The sequence below is a fragment of the Brachyhypopomus gauderio genome, unplaced genomic scaffold (assembly GCF_052324685.1).
Source record: "Brachyhypopomus gauderio isolate BG-103 unplaced genomic scaffold, BGAUD_0.2 sc43, whole genome shotgun sequence".
NCBI lineage: Eukaryota > Metazoa > Chordata > Actinopteri > Gymnotiformes > Hypopomidae > Brachyhypopomus > Brachyhypopomus gauderio.
The window spans coordinates 1,778,752-1,800,734 of NW_027506869.1; positions in this window are offsets into that span (position 1 = coordinate 1,778,752).

The window sequence follows — 21,983 nt, forward strand, 5'->3', positions numbered from 1 at the left end:
GCGCAAAGGGCGAGATGGGTTGTAGTAAGCAATGAGTTCACTCAGATATTGTGGGGCAAGACCAATTAGTGCCTTATAGTTTAACAGAAGAATTTAATTCAATTCGATATTTAATCGGAAGCCAGTGTAATGCCACGAGAATAGGACTAATATGATCGAATTTTCTAGCCTTAGTTAGGACTCTAGCTGCAGCATTTTGAACATGTTGTAGCTTCTTTATGGACTATTTAGAGCATCCAATTAGAAGACTATTACAATAGTCCAATCTTGACAAGACAAAAGCATGGACCAGCTTCTCTGCATCAGCTAATGAAAGTAAGTATCTCAGCTTGGCGATATTACGTAAATGGAAAAAGGCAGCCTTAGTGACATTGCATACATGTGTGTCAAATGAAAGATCCGAATCAATAGTAGCACCCAAGATTTTTGCAGTAGATTTAGGTGTTACTCAAAAACCATCTAGGGTAAGAGGAATATCAGCCCAATTGCTTCTAGCAGCTTTAGGCCCAAGAATCAGCACCTCAGTCTTATCGGAATTTAGTTGAAGAAAATTCGACGCCATCCAGTTTTTAATGTCCTGGACACAGTTCTCAATCTTGAGAGTAGTTGTGATATCATCCGGATTGGAAGATATATACAACTGAGTATCATCTGCATAGCAATGAAAGCTAATACCATGGCTACAAATGATGGTGCCCAGTGGTAGCATATATAATGAGAATAATATGGGGCCTAGTACAGATCCTTGTGGGACACCATATTTTACCCTAGTATGTTCTGAGCATTCGTTATTTACTAGTACAAATTGGTAACGATCTGTCAGGTAGGACCTGAACCAGGAGAGTGCTTGACCTCTTATGCCAATGAGTGTCTCTAGCCTATTAGGTAGGATATTATGATCAATGGTGTCAAAAGCAGCACTGAGGTCTAGCAGTATGAGAAAAGAAATGTGTCCTTTATCAGAGGATATTAAGAGATTGTTCAGTACTATAGTAAGTGCCGTTTCAGTGCTGTGATGGGGTCTAAATCCAGATTTAAATAACTCTAAGACATGTTCTGTCTGTAAGAAGCAAAAGAGTTGTGAAGATACTACATTCTCTAAAATTTTGGATATGAATGACAGATTAGAAATTGGCCTATAGTTGGCCAGTTCCTGGGGGTTAAGACCAGGTTTTTTAATTAGCGGCTTGATGACTGCTAGTTTAAATGAACTGGGAATGTAGCCCATGCTCAGAGAATAGTTAATTATAGTAAGCAAAGGTTCTACATTGCTATGCAGTAATTCTCTTTAATAATCTTTCCAAGTAGATGGGTTGGTACGGCATCTAGTATGCATGTGGAGGGCTTAACAGATTCCACCAGTGAAATAAGCTCCTCAAGCCCAAAGTGTGTGTGTGTGTGTGTGTGTGTGTGTGTGTGTGTGTGTGTGTGTGTGTGTGTGTGCGTGCGTGCGTGCGTTTGTGTGTGTGTATTTCTACATGTGAAATATAGACAATAAATTAGTGGGGGAGGTCTGTATGTACAATAAATACAGTTGTTATGTACATTGTATCCACAGTAAATCCAGTTGTTATGTTTATTTAAAGCAACCTGCTCTAAAGCGAAAGGCCACCATGGCAATGGCTGTGGAATGAAAACTACTCACAAATAAAGCGTTTTAACGTTTCTGTAGCGTTTCTAACAGGGCACCAATTCAACCGGGAGAAGGGCACAACGGTACGAGCCGCTGACAATACCGTAGGCAGCGAGGGGTGCAGGTGTGATCCTGAAACGGCGGCCGGTGCCATGCGGCGTCGTGTGAAGTCTTTATTTCCCTCTGCTGGAAGTTTTTTCTCTGCCGCAGTGCTGATGTTGGCTGCCCCACGATGCCGTGCGTGAGGACACTCTCAATGCAGCAGCGGTGACACGTTAGCGAGTTTTCCGAGGACACAGTCGCTCTCGTGCCTTCATAAAAAAATGTGGTTGTATTAATTGTCCGTGCGAGAGTCTCCGTGATGTGTGCGTTAGAAATTTAGCTCTCTTCTCCTCTCTCTACAGTCTCTCCCTGTTGATGTATAGTGGTGGATTTCTTTCTGAAATCAATTACAGTTGCTTTGTGCATGGCCCACTCAGTAAACACAGATCTTATGTATATGGTATACACTGTAAATATAGTACATGGTGTGCTAAGTAATCAGTCCTTATGTGCTTTGCAAAGTGTGCCAGAAGGTTCATATGCATCTTGCCAAAACGTAGGATTGAGGCTTCTCCTTATTTATCAGGTTTATATCCCGGGGGGAGACACTGTGAAGGCAGTGGTTGGTCAGAGTCTTCTGAGCTCTCGCACCACATCTGAGATGGAAGAGAGTGCCTGGCCCGAGTGTTTGGGGGTCAACCGGGATTTTCCCGCCTTCATTCCCCATCCGAGATGAGTGAAATGTCTTCAAGGATGGAGAATCCCCAGTAAATGTGCCGCAGTATATGTGTTACGTGTGGTGCAGATTGAACCCAGACAGAGATGGAGGAAGAGCTGGTGAAGTCTGTTATCACAGTATGGAATGGGACGAGTAGTGCATAAAGCAGCTCAAACTTCTCATGAAAGACACTGCTGGGCTTTCTTCATTACTGCAGTGTTGCTTCTGTCCCAGGTGAGATCCTGCTGGTTGGTGCTGCCCAGGGGTTTGTAAGCCTCTGCTGACTGTGGAGCTGTGGATTCCCAGAGGCACTACAGGGCTGGGGTTCCTTCTGAAATCAATGGTCATTTCTGCAGCTCTCAAGCGTTCGTCAGGTCATTAGCATCACGCCATGACACCAGACGCCTTGCTTCCTTCCGGTATGCTGACTCATCATTGTCGGACTGACCACAGTAGTGTCATCTGCGAACTTAACACTGCTCTGGTTTAACAGTCACTGTTAGAAGTACAATCACTGGAATATAGACAGTAGAGCGAAGGAGAGAACACCGAGCCCTGAGGAGCATCAGTGCTGAGGTAGAGACGAGCCAAAACTTGTGACACTTGACATACTGTTTCCTGTTGGACAAGACATTGTGGAACCACTAGCAGACACAAGAGAGAAAAGTTGCTTGGGTTTATCCAGGAGATTATCATAGATGATTGTGTTGAAAGCGCAAATCTATAAACAGCACATGGTCATTGGTGTCAGGGCCGTCCATGGATTAAAGGATGTAGTGTATATACTGAGCGTGTTTCCTACAGAGCTGTTAGCTGCAGACTGTCGGTTGTGATTCTGAGGTGTTGCGCTATAAGTCTTTCAAAGCGCTTCATGACTATAGGTAAATGTAGCTGGTCTGTAGTCATTCAGGCAGGAGAGTTCCTTGAAAGAACCACATATTGCACACTGAGCCAGGGACAGATTGAAGAGATCAGCAAGAGTGGGAAAGGCCGCAGAGACCATTGCCTTACTGTGGCCGCCCAGCTGCAAGGGCAGAGGTGATGACTGCCTTAAAGAGGTATGTGTTCAACACACCTGTCTCCATTATTAAGATGCTACTGCAGGCCCAGTCAAGACGTATTAGATTAGAGTTGGAACTAAACTCTGCATTGTATCAGATCTCCAGGACTGACACTGGCAAGTCTTGCTGTTATCTAGCAATAAAGAATATTGTTCATGCATACATGCAGCACAACTCTATGGTTCTGGAGAATCAGCACCAGTGGCGAGTGTGTTAAGGTTCAGCTTCCTTGTGTTAAGGTACTGGCTTCCAGTAGCGGCACGCATCAGATATAAAACCTTGATGTTTGCTAACAAAGCCAAAAATGGACTGGTCCCTCCCTACATGATGTCCATGGTCAAAAGTCGATCCGTACAGCGATCACTCAGAACCTCAAGCTTGGCTTGACTCAAAACTCCATGCTTAAAGTCTCATGGACGACAAAGCTCCAGACTATTCTCCGTCCTGGCTCCAAGATGGTGGAACGATCTTCCATTAGCTGCTAGGACTGCAGAGTCTATTGCTATCTTCAAGCGTAGACTGAAGACCCACCTGTTTGTTGAGTTCTTACCAGAGCACTAACTCAGCTGATACCACTTGCCATTGTTTTTTAAATTGTATGTCTGTCTATGGTTATTTAGGCTTCTTGGCAAATGTCTAACTTGCAAAACACTAGGTAATGACATTGACTCCTGTAGTTTAGTAGTAGTCTGACTCAATGGAATTCTGGCCTATCCGTGCTATTTCCTAGGATGAATTCTGTGATCGGATACAAAGCACTTTGTAAGTCGCTCTGGATAAGAGTGTCTGCTAAATGCCATAAATGTAAATGTAATGTGATTAGCACTGTAAATGTTAGCATACCTAACCTAGCTAAGTTAGCAAACTGGTAGTGATAGCTAGCGAGCTAGCTCTCCATAATTTGACAATGAGGATTAAAATAAATGCATAATTATATCAAAACAATACTGGTCTTCAACTGGGGCAACGTAAGTTGTCTAGCGGGGGGGGGGGGGGGGGGGTGGCGAACGTAAGTTGTCGAGCGTGGGGGGGGGGGGGGGGGTTGGGGTGGCGAACGTAAGTTGTTGGTTCTCCGCCAGTTGAGTATGATGAGGCTCAACTGATGAGGCTCAGGGATTCCGTGTCATACAGCGCCGTGCTCAGGGTCCTAGTGCCTGTAGAATTAATGGCCCGATTAACGTAATTTAAAAACCAGGACATTTCCACAGTTTTAAAAAATATCCCGGGACGCCCGGGACAGGACGTGAAATACGGACATGTCCCGGGAAATACGGACGTTTGGTCACCCTAGAACAGCACCACAGTTTATGGTGGAACAGGGAAAAACGAAATTGTTGAACGTCAATTTCTGAAAATGTTACCAGCATTAAAAGGATAGTAATGTGATTGATAGCCTAAACCACTGTATCAAGGTGTATGTAAAGCAAAGCACTTTGTAAGTCGCTCTGGATAAGAGCGTCTGCTAAATGCTGTAAATGTAAATGAAATGTAAAATGGATGAGGCAGCGAAGATATGGGGAGCAGGACCAGCGCACAGAGATATACTGCACAGAGATCTAGTGTACACAGTAATCTACTGCACAGAGATCCACTGCACAAAAGATCTGCTGCACATAGAGCTTGACTGCTCAAAGGAAAACCAAAGAAAATGTTTTAGCATTTTGTCTTGCCTGGATGTGGCTCTGTCAATGATGCCGTCTCTCTCTCTCTCTCGCTCTCTCTCTCTCTCTCTCTCTCTCTCTCTCTCTCTCTCTCTCTCTCTTCTCCTGGAAGAGAAATTTTAATCATCCTCTCATCACCCCATCCATCTCTCCACCTCTCAGTCCAGCAACCCCTGGTACCACGCCGATATTTAAATTTGATCCGTAGATCATCTAATTATTTTTTAATTTGCCATAACCTGGAAAGCAACTTTATTGTGCATTTCTCTTCCAAATTAAGTCAAACGAGAGTAGACAGCACAGTTTAATAGACTGTAACAGGTATAATCCTGATCATTTCTCTCTCTCTCGAGCGGCTGCAGGATGTCTGGAGGAGACCAGGCAGTACAGAGTTGTGACTCACTGAGAAGAAGCCTCTGCAATTTTCCCTTCACCAGACTGCCAAGAGAAGGCAGTCTGTCAGGGCTTGGCTGAACAGAGGGGGTTAGGACACTATAGGAGCGCTCCAAAACTGCTTGATGCATTTGTGCTGAGAATTTGTGGAGATTATAATAAGTAAGTGTAGCCATAATCATAAATTACTACAAGATGGCAGCCATGACACCCTGCTCACTTTGTTAATTCAGTTCTGCCACTTTGCACGTCCTTAATTCACAAAGGTCTAATATGCAGAGGTTGAGCAGAATGGCTTGATTTTAGTCTGCAGAAAGGTGAGAAGGTAGGACACTAAGGATTTGAGGTAAAGTTTGTTTAGTTTCGCTTACGTTAACAGCTCAGGTTTCTATACTGCACATAAGAGTGCTTGAAGGTGAACCCAGAATCTTCTGATCCCTTAAAAATTCATGAGAACGTTCTCCTTATAGTCACTTGAGATTTAGAGTGCTTTAACTTGGCAGCATAAATATGGAAGCTTTCTGCTTGTTTTTCTGGGGTATGTGCAGGTTTTCTGTGCTTAAGTTTGACTAAGTTTTACACCGACACGGCTGACTTTCCCTTCACTCCGTTCACCTCCGCACGACACACGGCTCACACCACAAACCAAATCTCGCAATCGCCACATCTGCGTTTCGGTCTAATAACGGTCTGTTGTTCAGTTTCATTTGTCCAACCCTGACAGGACATAATCATAATCTCAGGTCTTGGAGATGGAGTTATGAATACATTGGACCCCCTCCCTAAGGAGCTTATATACAGTATACTGCTACCACGGCAGACAGTATTGATTATAATAACAATAATAAAAATACTAATAGCAATACCGGATGTGAGCCGCGTGTGCCCAAGAGTGCGGCTGAATTGTGCCGCACACGTAGGGTGCCATCACTCAGGACAAAAATGAATAAAAATTCTCTCTTGTTCCTCTCTCCCTCTACATCTCGCTGAATTCGGAACAGCAGGAGGATAATGGCCCTGAACAGGTGGTCGAGTGTCTCGCAAAAGCTGTTGTCCGGGCAACGCAAGCCCCAACCCCTCCACCATATACCTGTTTTTAACAGATAGGCTACTGGAAGCTCAAAGCAAAAGAAAGAAAGAGGAAAAGAAAAAAAATCGTAAAGAATTACAGGGCTGGTACAAAGCTTTTCACTTCCTGCATGACGTTTTCTGTGGTTAAAATCTATGAGTCACTAGTTCAGTTATTCAATCTTGGCACTTTTCCCACAGTAGGAAGCTTTAAGAGCTTTCAGCATGGCAGCCCAAATTGAACTCGGACATTACGTTCAAAGACGCGTGGTGCAGATTGATTTTTTTGCATAACGACAACCTAATCTGATCCACGCCGGGAGGATTTTTCTGCAGCAGCGGTAAATCAAAGACATCAGACAGCAAGTAAACTCCACAAGAAACATACAAAACAAATCGCACAGCAAAGAATAAAAAAATTTGAATTGACTCAAATTTTCTGTCATTGGTTGATCAACGGTGGGAGAAGGTGGGGGGTGTATAAGCCCCAAGTGATACAAACCAAAGCATATAAACACCTCAAATCAGACACACACACACACACACACACACACACAGGGTAAACAGCAGGTGTTGGTCTCCTCCAGGCTGATGTTTGGAGAGGGTTTCGCTCCTCGGCCACTGGAACACCAGCATCTTCCTGTCTGCTCCTGCACGTCAGTTAAGGCTCGGACTTCTAAAAGCATCCCCTGCCTTCTCTGCTCTCACGCCTCCAGAAGACGGTATTTAGAGGTTTAGAAGATCCACGCTGCCACCACTGGCTGTCTTCTAGCCCAAACCTGAATCAGCTGATGACACTAAGAGGCTCAGACCATTCTTTATGGCAGAACATACAAGTTGGTGTGACATGAATACTACACACTGTATGCATCAGGGTTTCATTTCAGGTAATTTCATATAGATTCAGACACCGGCAAACAACCTCTTTAGAAAAACTTCTCGATTTGTACAGCACACAGGATCTGGAATGGACATGTCGGCTTTAAATGAATAGCATCTATAAATAAAAACTGGGTATTACTTTTACCCTGGATGTGATGTTCAAGTATATACCTGCTAGGCTGGTATACACACACTGCCAAATCTACCAATGGCTTTTATGCCCTAATCTATGCCATATGTTATGATTACATTTGTGCTATTACATGCTTATTACATTTATGGATATTTTATAATACTACTTGCAATATATTTCTGTTCCAGCATATGTATGTTATGTAATACACTTTTAACTTTTTAACCTTTCCTCCCTCATAGAACGCATGTAGACGCTTCCTTAATAATGGCCGCAAGGGATGTTTTTGGCCTCTCTGTGCCATTAAAAAGCCAACTACAAAAACCTGAAACAAAATATATACGGAATATATACAGAAATCTCCTTCTATCCATTTACTCAGCATATTTCTTTTAAAAGTATGCTTCCTTATTGTGAAAAATTGCATTCAGATTATGGAAGTGGAAGTACTTTGGCATGTTTTCAAGGTACAGATTAAATCTCTCTAGAGACTAAAAGTAATCTGCAAAGACAAATCACCGTTCTCCAAACACAGAGATTCTCTAAGAGATACTCTAAGTGTAAACTTAAATGACTCTATTTACTCCACTACAGTCAGGACAAACCAGCAGAAATGTTTGGTCCATATAACGATTTGTGCCTTTTGACCATGAAATTGGAACACTGTACGTTAGAAAAGTTATTTTCCCTACTTGATCGATGGCATGTCGTCCCTGGGACGACTACCGAGCTAAATCAATTTCAGTGTCAGACTTGGCATGCTAATGTCTGTAATGAATGCACTGGAGTTGATGGAAAGAAGGAAGATCTTTCTGGACAGGCCAGAGAGATAACCCTGCGAAGAAAAAGCGTGCCACACTTGGGCAATGAACGCAACTCGCCAAGCGATTGGTGGAAAGTGACATTTAATGATATGTTGAAGCAAAGCCGCCTTGCTTGCCTTGAGATGTCAGAATGGGCTTTCTTGTTTTGCAATTTCTTCTCTCAGAGGTGTACTGGTATTTGCAAAATTGATTAAATTAAAGCTTTAAAACCATTTGGATCCATCTGGGGAAGATTTTGTGTTGGTGTGTGTGTGTGTGTGTGTGTGTGTGAGAGAGAGAGAGAGAGAGAGAGAGAGAGATTCATTTGACTTTTTTCGGCATTATGCTTGGCTGTGTTTCACTTAGCTTAATGGAGAATATTATTTTTTAGAATAGAATAGATTAATACTTCTATGTGAAGCTTTCAATAAGCCTTTGAATGGTTCTTTCGTCTGCAAATACATGTACATTCCATGAGTAAAAGAGAACACATTTTACTTTCAGTTCGCACAAAATATGTAAACTGGGACTCCTGAACATCAAAACGGTGTGAAATCGGATCTGAATCAGATTTATTTTTGTTCTCAATAAAGAATAGCCAGTCCTTGGTGCCCATCTCATCAACAAAATATTTCTACACATTTTCCTTTATAATTCTCTTACTAGTGCAGAAGCATAACTGTAGGTCACGTATGTATTTTCGTGAAAGAGCGGTATTTGTAGATCAGGTGTTCTTTCAGGTCAGGGATCTCCTTAGCTAAAAGATCTGTAATGCGTGAACTTCGTCTGCGTGTGCCATTTCGTTTTCACACTTTAACATTAACCAAACAGCAGGTCACAGATGCTAAATGTCACGTAATTGAAGCAGCACGGCGATTCTGAGATTCTCAAGGGCACGTACTATCCACAACGCATTTGGCAAATTTCAGATAGTTAATCCTGTTTTAGACAGTACATCAAATAGTAACAAAGTTCACATTTATGAGGCCATAACTGAGGTGTCCTTGAGCAAGGCACTAGAGGTCTGCGCGGGACTGCTTTTTTAATCCCGCTCCCGCCCGCTCCCGCTTGTTTTAGACCCGCTCCCGCCAAAAAATCGCTTGTTTTAATCCCGCTCCCGCCCGCACCGGCCAAAAAATCGCTTGTTTTAATCCCGCACCCGCCCACCACATACACATTTCTGTCGCCCCCGCCCGCAATCCTAATATGAATTGAATTAATTAGATTTAGTACTTGAAATTTTCTTATGTATTTATTAAAACAGCAATATAGCGATGGATCGCGCTGTCCCATTTCTTATCACAGTCCAAACACATCTCGTTAGGTGACGTACACCAACACTTTCTGACATGTATCACAACAAGCCGATTTCCATCTCCATTAATTACAATGGAATATGACTTCCATACATCAGACTTTCCTGTAGTTGGCTTAATTGTGGTGTATTCGCCTGTTTTAATAGAATTTTCCACAGCTGAAACTGGTTGACCGTCTACAGCAGGGGTCGGCAACCTATGGCACGCGTGCCACCATTGGCACACCGAGGCATAGTCACTGGCACGCGACACGCTGGACCAGCATCAGCAAAAATATATATTTTAATATAAATTATTATATTAATGGATTATACTTTCGCGAGTGACCGTAGCGCGCGACTCCGCACGCACACCTCGCGCGAACGGCGGAGGCGTTTAAACTTGGCGATCGATCGCGATATAATACTTTTTGTGTCGATTTACACCTCCCCCCCTCCTCGGTCAACAATTTAAACTCGCCGCCATAGTGGCACACTCATTGACTGGACATGTTAAAGTTGGCACTCCATGTCTCAAAGGTTGCCGACCCCTGGTCTACAGTCTCTGCCATTTCTGTATCAAAATGACAAAATGACGCGCACTTCATGTTCACGTGATCAGTTGCTTAGCCAATATTTTGAATTAGTTTATTGCTTACTTACTGAATGATTAGTTGTTTTCGTCTTGTTCCTTATGCATGGAAATCATTGCGTTGTTATTATTATAATTTTCTAGACTATTAATTTGCGGGATTTTTCTACATGTATATGTGGTCCCGCTCCCGCATCGCCTGGACTAATTCAACTCCCGCTCCCGCCAATAACAATTAAATTCTGTCCCGCGCCGCAAGATATTCTGTCGGGTCCCGCGGGACCCGCGGGATTACCGCGGGAGTGCAGACCTCTACAAGGCACCTAACCCCAACTGCTCCCCAAGCACCGGGCTAAGGCTGCCCACCGCTCTGGGCACGTGTGCACCACAGCCCCCTAGTAATCACTAGTGTGTGTGTTCTAACTGCACAGATAAGTAAATGCAGACAAATTTCAATAGTGGTGGAAAAAAAATCACAATTGACAAAAAATATGACACATTTTCTGCTCTGCCTCGTAGCCTCCTAATATCCTTTTTTACTTGCTGACGTGAAATATTAAGGCCGTCTTTATCCTCTGACCCCCGCAGCACGCAGCCAATGCAGACAGATGTCTGAGGCCGGAACGGATGCGATGCATTTTTAATTTCAGTGCGCTGCCTCCACCGCTCCAAGCTTTCAGCCGTCCTGCTTTCTCCCCGGAGCAGTGACAGCGTTTTCCAGCCTGTTAGGAGTTTTACAGCCGGAAGTGGGTGTGCTCACAGGCCACAGCGAGGAGTAACGATGCGCAAAAACAATGCGCCGTGTAGGGGTCGTTGATCCTTCGCGTGTGGACGCCGGCCACACCAGCCTCTGTCCGTGTGTGCTGGAAGGACTGGCTCTTGTTTTTGGATGGCTGCAGGTACACCTGTTCATACAAATGAATCATTGTGGAATGCTGTCTTTGTGTGTGGGGGTGTTTTATTTCTAATTTAATCAGACCGAAACATAGTTTGTGCATTGCATCAAAAATTATCCATGCAGAATTAAGGATCATTGTCCACTATAGACTTTTGGCATATCTCTCTCTCTCTCTCTCTCTCTCTCTCTCTCACTCAGGTATTAATATCCGCAGGGTGTGGGAGGTGAGATGGGGGTGAACAGATAGATTAATGAAGCAGTAGTGGGAGTGTGAATAATTCAGACATGCACTCCCCCCCCAAAAGCCACACAAACCATGCAACATCCTGACAGTAGAGGAAGAATGAAACCTTTCAGAGGAAGAGGGAACAGAACCCGGCGCCTGCGTGACCTACGGACCTAATCAGCGGTATTATCTTTGTTTGGATGAATGTCCACAGAGGCTGGTGCTGGGAGAGGTGTGTGGTACACGCTGGGACCCAGTAGGAACCCCATTAGTACTTACTCCTGCAACGCACACAAACTGGGACCCGTGACACGTTAAGCACTATGACCACCCAACTCAGGCTTGAGTCACTGCTGTTTAATATTCCCAGCAGTGTCCCCCTCCTGTGTGTGTGTGTGTGTGTGTGTGTGTGTGTGTGTGTGTGTATGTGGTTCATCTGTGTGCACAGATTTCATTACCAATTTGTGTCCACCAGAACAGAGACTCCAGCTCAAGCATGTTTCTACGGCGACTGACAGGTCAGCGTCTGAGAAGTCTATTCTGTCTATTCTGGCACTGCAGTCTGACGGAGACTGAGAGAGGACACGGGGACATGTATGAAGTCATCATGAAGACCTACACAGTGACCGACATCCGCCTTGCGCTTTTGACCTTCGGGAAACCCAGTTTGAAATCAAACAAGTGAGGCGTTAGAATTCCTTCGACGGTGTCTTTGGCCAGATTGGGTCACCCACGTCAGAGCTGCAGCTGTTCTCCCTGTGCAACTCCACCCTTCAGGGGGCCGTACGGAGCAGACCAGATGTCCTGTTCATCTGTCCTACGGCACCTGTGTGGAGCTGCATGTCAAAGTCAGACTCAAAGTCAAACGAATATAGCACCTATACAGCAGCCTCTGTCACGGAGCAGCGGGTCCAGACCTCCAGGTGAGCCAGCCAAAGGTGACAGGAGCCAGGACAAACACTCGAAGAGGAAGGAAGAGGAAGAAACCTGGGGAGGAACCTACTCTCAAAGTGGAGGCCCATCCTCTGGACAACACCGGACTCCACAACAGGAACAAAATAAGCAATACGGAACTTTTCTAAGAAATAAGATAAGACAATATAAGATGAGATAAGACTTTATTAGTCCCACACTGGGGAAACTCACAATAAGAACAAGGTTTTCACCAATGATGTGGCCACACAGAGCGTGATATAACACATTATAACAAGATTAATGAAGTGTACACAGCAGCACCTTAACCAGTGCGGTCACAGGCGATGACAACCTGAACCATAAATTCATATTCTGAGATGAGACTAAAGGTAAAACATTGTGGAAAGAAGCAGGAGATGAGAATGCCAGGTGTGGTGATGTAGCACTATGAGGGAGGATTACCCAATACCAGGGACACAGTCCTAAACACCTTAAACAACTGCAGTTCCTTTACGTTTCATCCGATACACAGCAACCAAAATATGAGTAACCTTTAAATTGTGATTGTATGTGATTGTATGATGAATTGTATAAACTATTCGGTTAGTATGCCTGGTCTACAAATAGATAACAAAACACGTACTAGGGTATTTTATCACGCCACATTTCTATAGTAAATAGATCCTCAAGAGGATCTGTGGTTTGTAACCACACACACACAAACACACACACATACGTTTTACATATCTGGATGTGCTACAGAGCCTCAACCAGGACTGGGCAGCAGTGTCTTTTCAGAGCACATGTTTTATTGATCGCGCGTCTTCGATTTGAAGAGTGATGAAGCTGAGGAAACGCCCCGTTTCCCTACCTGCCTGGGAAATGGATAAGAACGCTTACACACCTCCCTCCATGTTCAGCAGGTCCGCAGGATGCTGCAAATACCAGTGATGAATACATGAGAGGATAGAAAGAAGCAGGAGAGAGAAAGAGAGAAAAAAACAGAGCGAGGGAGAGAGAGTGAAAGAGAGGGAGCAGGGGAGAAAGAGAGAGAGAGAGAGAGAGAGAGAGAGAGAGAGAGAGAGAGAAATGTGGAGGATGTGGAAAGGTCAGAACATAATAGTCTAGACTCCCCTGCTGTCCGGTCGAGGGAAAGATCGAAGCACATTCTGTGTGGTTTTTCTTGCGTACGTTAGATAAGTTCACTATTCATTCACTGTGTAGACTAGTTTATTGGATTTTTCAGAACACACATCATGTTCAAGAAGACGTTCTGGTCCCCAGCAGAGAGGAGGTTCTGCAGTGTTTTTGTGGCTGTAGTGCTCCCCTGTAAAGACCTTCCAGAGATTGATTCAGTAGCAAAGAGTGATGCTTCCTGTATTAGAAGCCGTTCTGGTCCAGAGGTTGCATGTTCTGGTCCAGAGGTGGTATGTTCTGGTTCAGAATGTCCAATAAAAAAACCTCCAGCCTCCTCACCTTGTTATACAAGCTCAAGCCAGCAAGAAAAAACGATCCAGGTGAATTCACTGCAGGTCGTTAAGTGTTTTCAAGCCTGAACTTTACCCTCTCTGACTATAGCCTATCCTCTGCCATTTTCCTGTGCCATCTGACATAAGCCATCACCCTGAAGATCATAAGGTAGTGGAATTGATATTATTCTTATTATACAAGTAACCCAACTGAGCCCGACTCACACTAACACATTAGTAAAGTCCTGTTTTGTCAAATATCAAGATAAGGCAGAATGAATTCACCATGAAATATAGCTTGTAGAGAATGCACATGGGAATCAGAGTAAGGAAGTCCATATGTTTCATGATGTTACGTGCTGGTGTGACATGGGGAAACGGTGTTATATTTCTAAGACTACTGAAACAAGATCTGATACATCTGAGTTTCATAGCATGATATATTTAGACCAAGTATAATTGTATTAGCGTGGCTTAATATACTCTTGGTGGAAGATTCGAAATATAAACTCGGCAGTCGGATTGAGGAGCTTGATGAGGACCTGAGTCCTCGGACGTCGTAGCATCTGACCTTAACCAGCGCTCCTAGACCTGTTCCAGCGCTTTGACTCAACGAGAAAAGTAATTACCATTTAAACACAGATGAGCTTACTGATGATGAAACTGCAGGCATGACTCACTGCATCTCAAGAAACAGGGTCTGTGCCAGCAGGGACATTTATGTCATACAATTGGAAGATGAAAGCGGAACAAAATGGTGATTCAAATAAACGCATATCAGGGTGTTTATTTTAAGAACTGCACCCGATGTGTCATTCACAGAGTCTCCTATCTAACCTTTCCAACTACCACCACCTCTATTTTCTGCTCCTCCCCAATATGTGAACCCCGTCACACTGAACCTCTTATCATTGTAATGATCCTATAATTTATGTAGGTAGAGTAATTATTCCACAGTCTTTGGTAATCCGGTAATGTCCAGATTAGAGGCGGGAGCAACCACCCACACACACATAGTGTTAATCAGTTAATCTTTACTAAAGCCTTGAGTTCACATTATCTACCAAATACACACACTCACTGCACACTAACCCTAATTAGTGTCCAGTGAGTGTGTATTTATATTAGAGAATTAATGTGCAACTAATTCCCTAATATAAACACGCATTCACTGAACACTAATCCAACATGCTACCTCTCTAATATAAACACACACTCACTGCACACTAACCCTGCACACTAATTTCAACACACACTCACTGGACACTAATCCAGCACGCTACCTCTATAATATAAACACACACTCACTGGACACTAACCTTGCACACTAATTACCTAATATCAACACACACTCACTGGACACTAATCCAACATGCACCTTGAAGACTCACTAGCTGTCCTCCCCATAAATGAATTAAAATACACAGAAGTACCCAGAAATAACAGGCTCAAACTTTAGAAATCTTTTACGAGTCAGACACCCAGGGTCCTAAACTAATAGTGTCATCTGGGTCACAGTGTGTCCGGATGACAGTCTGCTTGACTACAGCTTCAGAACAGACCAGACGTGTCACTCTGAAAGGCAGAGAAAGTTCACAACTCCCAGATTTAACTTTCAAAAAGGAGCTGTTCAACTCTCCCTTCCTGATACATAAGCAAGCCAACCCCCTACTACCTACTATCGTCACTGGCAACCCTACTAAGTTGTGAGCCACACCCTCCCACACCAAGTAGCAGCCTCGTCTCCCTCTGGGCTCACTCCGGTCTCCCTCTGGTCTCACTCCGGTCTCCCTCTAGTCTCACTCCGGTCTCCCTCTGGTCTCACTCCGGTCTCCCTCTGGTCTCACTCCAGGCTACCCTCACTCCCTTTTTAGAAGGACACTGTAAAGGTAATAATCCCCCACAGGTGCTCCGTCACTCTGCACCAGTCTGAAGCAGCACCACCCTCACCATCTCACTCCGTAGTGCATTACATTCACCCCTGGGACCCCATTACAACCTGACACAATCCCTAAATGTACAATATAAAACTAGAACTACTTAGACTTGTGAATTAATGTAGCTTCTGTACATGCAGTGAGGAGAACCAAGTTAGGGATCCCCTGTGAGGGAGTGGTTCTCCTCCAAACCCCTGGGAGGGCGTGGTTCTCCTCCAAACCCCTGGGAGGGAGTGGTTCTCCTCCAAACCCCTGGGAGGGCGTGGTTCTCCTCCAAACCCCTGGGAGGGCGTGGTTCTCCTCCAAACCCCTGGGAGGGCGTGGTTCTCCTCCAAACCCCTGGGAGGGCGTGGTTCTCCTCCAAACCCCTGGGAGGGTGTGGTTCTCCTCCAAACCCCTGGGAGGGCGTGGTTCTCCTCCAAACCCCTGGGAGGGCGTGGTTCTCCTCCAAACCCCTGGGAGGGCGTGGTTCTCCTCCAAACCCCTGGGAGGGCGTGGTTCTCCTCCAAACCCCTGGGAGGGTGTGGTTCTCCTCCAAACCCCTGGGAGGGAGTGGTTCTCCTCCAAACCCCTGGGAGGGCGTGGTTCTCCTCCAAACCCCTGTGAGGGAGTGGTTCTCCTCCAAACCCCTGGGAGGGAGTGGTTCTCCTCCAAACCCCTGTGAGGGAGTGGTTCTCCTCCAAACCCCTGGGAGGGAGTGGTTCTCCTCCAAACCCCTGGGAGGGTGTGGTTCTCCTCCAAACCCCTGGGAGGGAGTGGTTCTCCTCCAAACCCCTGGGAGGGAGTGGTTCTCCTCCAAACCCTTGGGAGTGAGTGGTTCTCCTCCAAACCCCTGGGAGGGTGTGGTTCTCCTCCAAACCCCTGGGAGGGCGTGGTTCTCCTCCAAACCCCTGGGAGGCCGTGGTTCTCCTCCAAACCCTTGGGAGGGCGTGGTTCTCCTCCAAACCCCTGGGAGGGCGTGGTTCTCCTCCAAACCCCTGGAAGGGTGTGGTTCTCCTCCAAACCCTTGGGAGGGCGTGGTTCTCCTCCAAACCCTTGGGAGTGAGTGGTTCTCCTCCAAACCCCTGGGAGGGTGTGGTTCTCCTCCAAACTCCTGGGAGGGCCACTACAGAAAGAGAGAGAGAGACAGGGAATTTAGGAGAGAGGGAGGGAGAGAGGGAGGATGAAAGGGAGGTAGAAAGACAGCAAGAAGGAATGAAAGAGAGAATTATGGGAACTATAGGAGCTAGAGAAGAAAGTATATAGAGAGATTTAGCACATCAGGTTTTTTCTGTATTGTTTTGGTGCCAGTATGTAACAGTGATGCCTACAGAATGAATATAGTTGCAAAAATGGAGCAGTATGTGGGGAAAATGTTTGTGAATCCTTTCTAGCAAAAGTAGTTGCATCCCTGCGTCATTTCCATAACTAATTCTAAGAAAATTTACTCATTTATTTACTCCTATCAAATCATCCATTAACAGTGATCTATTCTCATCAAATCATTCTTCATCACTCTAAAACACACACACACACACACACACACAGCGAATGCTTCCATGCATAGCTCTGTTCTGTAGCTCCGGCTGTGTGAGCTCCACGTGAATACGCAGGCAGTGGGACGTTTGTCTCACGCAGTCTTGCCTGCACTGCGGCGTCTCCTGTCACAACGGCACACGTGGGCCCTGGCGGCTCGTAGGACACATGCAGGATCCTGAATCTGACGTGGAAAGGTGTCGGTCCATAATAGTTGGACGTGCAGGGTGTTGTGTTTAGGGGTGTGACATTATTGATTTCTACATTGTGTACGTCTTGGGGAGTATTGTTGAAGCAAATCACTTCCGTCACGCATGAGCTTCCTCTCTTTCTGTCCCTCTCTCCATTTCTCCTACTCCCTCTCTCCCTCTTTCACTCTATCGCTCTCTCACTATCTCTCCTTCTCTCTCCCTCTTTCGCTCTCTCTTTCACTCTCTCACTATCATTAATAGTTTATTAAGTAAACGTCAGCTTGCTGGACCCCGACCTGACTCACAGCAGATTGAGTTTAGAGTTTTGTGTAAAAAAACAGTGATGTAAAATCAATATTAATCACTTTCGTTCCTTTTCTACTAAGAGGCACGCTAGATCTTCACATGCTTATCTCCAAGCACATTTCACAGCGATTTTGCAAGGCCTGCTCTTGTACAAGGAGATAGAGGGAGAAGGATGGTTAGAAAGCAGGATGTCAGCTCCGTGCACCATGGTGCTTCTGCAGATGGGTTGACTCATTCACAGAAGTCTGAGGTGCAGCTCTGATGGCGTGTGCCTTCCCTGTGGTTATGAGACTAATGCTACTCATGTCCCTGGGCGGTTATGCAACCACAATGCATTATCGCCAACCCCTGCTTTTGTTTACGTGTTTATGGGGATTTACTGCTGTCTGTTTATGTCATGCTAGTTATTTTGTTATTTTATTTTTGTTGTCTGTTTGTTTACCGCTGCTGTGGTGAAGAGAAAGAAAGTCTTTCACCTGAAATCAGAAACACATGTCCTCTGGGAAATGCACACCCAGGACATCCGACCACACACCCTACCAACCAAACTACCAAGCAAACTACCACACAACCTATCAACCAAACTACCACACAACCTACCAACCAAACTACCAAACTACCACACAACCTACCAACCAAACTACCACACAACCCACCAACCAAACTACCACAAAACATACCAACCAAATTACTGGTGTCTGTCACATCTCACATATCTCTAATATAAGCAGTGTTGGGAACGTTACTTTAAAAAAGTAATTAGTTATAGTTACTCACTACTTGTTCAAAAAAGTAACTGAGTTAGTAACTGAATTACTCTATAATAAAAGTAACTCGTTACCAGAGAAAGTAACTATTTGCATTACAGTTACAGTTTTTCCCAGTCGGTTTGGTTCATTTCTCACATCATGATTTACATTGGCATCACAACTAGTGCATTTCTCAAAACAGTTAGTGCAAACAGCAAAACTCAATGAAATACCTGCAAATGCAGATACTTCACTCAAAATTCTTTGTTTTTGCCCCAAAATCAAATATTTAGGTCAGTCAATTTGTCAGTGCCATCAGAATATCTAGTCTGTGTGCCATTGCCTATGAACAAGGCAGTCAAAATACTTAGTCATGTTGTCAGTGTAACTATAAGTCACAGTCATTGTAGACTGTATATTCTGATGGAAACTAGCTAAGCTTTTGATTTCAAGAACGCTGCACATTCTGTAGTATATCAAATACATGTTACACACATACAAACTTACATGGAACACAAAGTTACACATGACTGTATGTGGGAGACTGATAGCAAGACACTAGACTGGAATCAAATTTTTACAGCAATATTGTTTGACGGTATTGTTCGCACTGCAATTTGTTGACAAAAACACTGACTGAAATTCAGAAAAGACAGACAACTGACTGGAAAAACTGCAAAATTAGAAACTTATTCTACACATTCAAAACAACCTGAGTACATACAGTCTCCTCTTGCTGTGTGAAAATGGAACCTCTGCTACCACTATGAGCTAGTCTTGATATCCTATATGGCAGGGGTGCCCACAGTTTTCAGCTTGCGAGCTACTTATAAGATGACCAAGTCAGAAAGATCTACCGGGGGTGGCGGCGAACGTAATTTGTTGAGCGGGGGGGGGGGGGGGGGGGGGGGGGGGGGTGGCGAACGTAATTTGTTGAGTGGATTGCAGATTGGCTACCGTGAATGTCAATCAAAATACAACCGTCAGTGCAGATGTCCGATTCATCTACTACTATTTTATGTGACGCGATCTACGCACATTCCTTCGCGATCGACCGACACTTCCTTCGCGATCGACGTAATGAGCACCCCTGCTATATGGTATAAGAATGCAAAAATGCAAAAAAAAAAAAAAAATGAATACAGTTTTTCCCAGTCGGTTTGGTTCATTTCTCACATCATGCTTTACATTGGCATCACAACTAGTGCATTTCTCAAAACAGTTAGTGCAAACAGCAAAACTCAATGAAATACCGGCAAAATCACGTACTTCACTCAAAATTCTTTGTTTTTGCCCCAAAATCAAATATTTAGGTCAGTCGATTTGTCAGTGCCATCAGAATATCTAGTCTGTGTGCCATTGCCTATGAACAAGGCAGTCAAAATACTTAGTCATGTTGTCAGTGCAACTATAAGTCACAGTCATTGTAGACTGTATATTCTGATGGAATATACACCACCCAGTATTACCCATCTACACCATATAGTCTTACTCCTCTACACCACACAGTCTTACCCCTCTACACCACACAGTCTTACCCATCTACACCATATAGTCTTACCCCTCTACACCACAGTCTTACTTCTCCTATTGACTGTTCACCCTATACATGGCTTTGTCTTTCCATTATGAGACTTTGTGATACTGCCGTGTTTAGCATCTATAAATGTTTGCCAATTACAGTAAAGGTTCATGAGACGCACCTCTGACCTGTGGTTGAGACCATTGGTTGATCTAAGCCTTCACCAATTCCCTTTCTTACTGTAACTGAATGTTCACTTGCAAACAATTTAATCAAATTAGGATAAATTACCAAAATGTAACACAAAAATTAACTAAATACAGTAAATGTAAAATGATGCCGTAGAGATTATGACAACATGTTCAGCACTTTTGCATATAATGACCTAGGCAATGACCTAAAGACTAAATGTTTGGGAGGGTAAGACAATTCAACAGCCAATCCATACAACACATTTTGATAAACATGACATAAGCAACACATAATGTAAAAAACAACAGACAACTGCCCATGTCCATTTGCAATATGTACAAAAGCATTTGGAAAATGTTAAACACAAGGAGAAATTAAATTATGATGTGCACAAGTGACAAGGAGATGTGGAGACTGAATTAACTGTTTTGAGAATTTCAATTCTGATCTGAGAAATGAACCAAACCGACTGAGAAAAACTGTAACATGTCAGAATGTCAATGTGCAGCATTACAGCAGAGAGCACATTTCTGAATTACATACATGGTCCACAATTGTTGCCCTTACTGTATTTCACTGTTTTGTCCCCTCAGCCTTACACCACACAGTCTACCCCTCTACACCATATAGTCTTACCCCTCTACACCATATAGTCTTACCCCTCTACACCACACAGTCTTACCCCTCTACACCACACAGTCTTACCCCTCTACACCACACAGTCTTACCCATCTACACCATATAGTCTTACCCCTCTACACCATATAGTCTTACCCCTCTACACCACAGTCTTACTTCTCCTATTGACTGTTCACCTAGGGTGACCAGATGTCCCACTTTGTGCGGGACAGTCCCGCTATTTCATTACTTTTCACGTGTCCCGCAAATTGAGACATTGTCCCGCATTGTTATAGCCTGCCAGACTCCGGTTTTGAAATGCGTGTTTTTTTTTTTTTATCAATGTCTGTGTGTGGGAAAAGCGGTGATGGCTGTCATCAGGGGTGGGGCGGGCTGAATGCAGGCGTAGGGCACGCCCACCAACACAAACCAGTGCAAATCAGGGGTGGGTTTCCCGAAATGTTCGTAGTGCTAAGTACTTCGTAACCTCGTATGAAACGTACGAGGTTAAGAAGTACTTAGCGCTACGAATGTTTCGGGAAACCCACCCCAGGTCAGAACAGCACCTACATGCAGCTATGGAGGACAGGGAGGAAAACAGGACTCGATCTAAAAAACGAAAATGTAGCTATAACAGAGACTGGGAAACTATTTACCCCTGGGTGAAACCAGTGCAAGGTGACTCTTGTAAAGTTTTTTGTGACGTTTGTTTGAGTCATTTTTCCGTTTCACACGGAGGTGAATATGATGTGAAAAGACACAGACAATGCGAGACTCACAAAAAACGTGTAGCTCAAAAGGAGACTTCCCAGTCTATGCATACGTTCCTGCTAAAACCCAAACTAGATTCAAGGGTAGATAAAGTAACAGCAGCTGAACTAGCGTTTACCACACTGTGAAACACTCCCTATCATACAGGTCAGAATTTATTTTTTTAATTTTTATTAAGTTTCATTTATTTATATATATAAACACATTATTATTTGCAGTTTTATGTGCTAAAGGGGCAGAATAGAGATGTTTAATTTATTATTTAAAAAAATAAATTGCACACTATTTTATCTCGATGCATTGTGTCCCACATTGTCCCACACAAACATAGTTTGTCCCACATCTGGTAAATTGGAATCTGGTCACCCTATGTTCACCCTATACATGGCCTTGT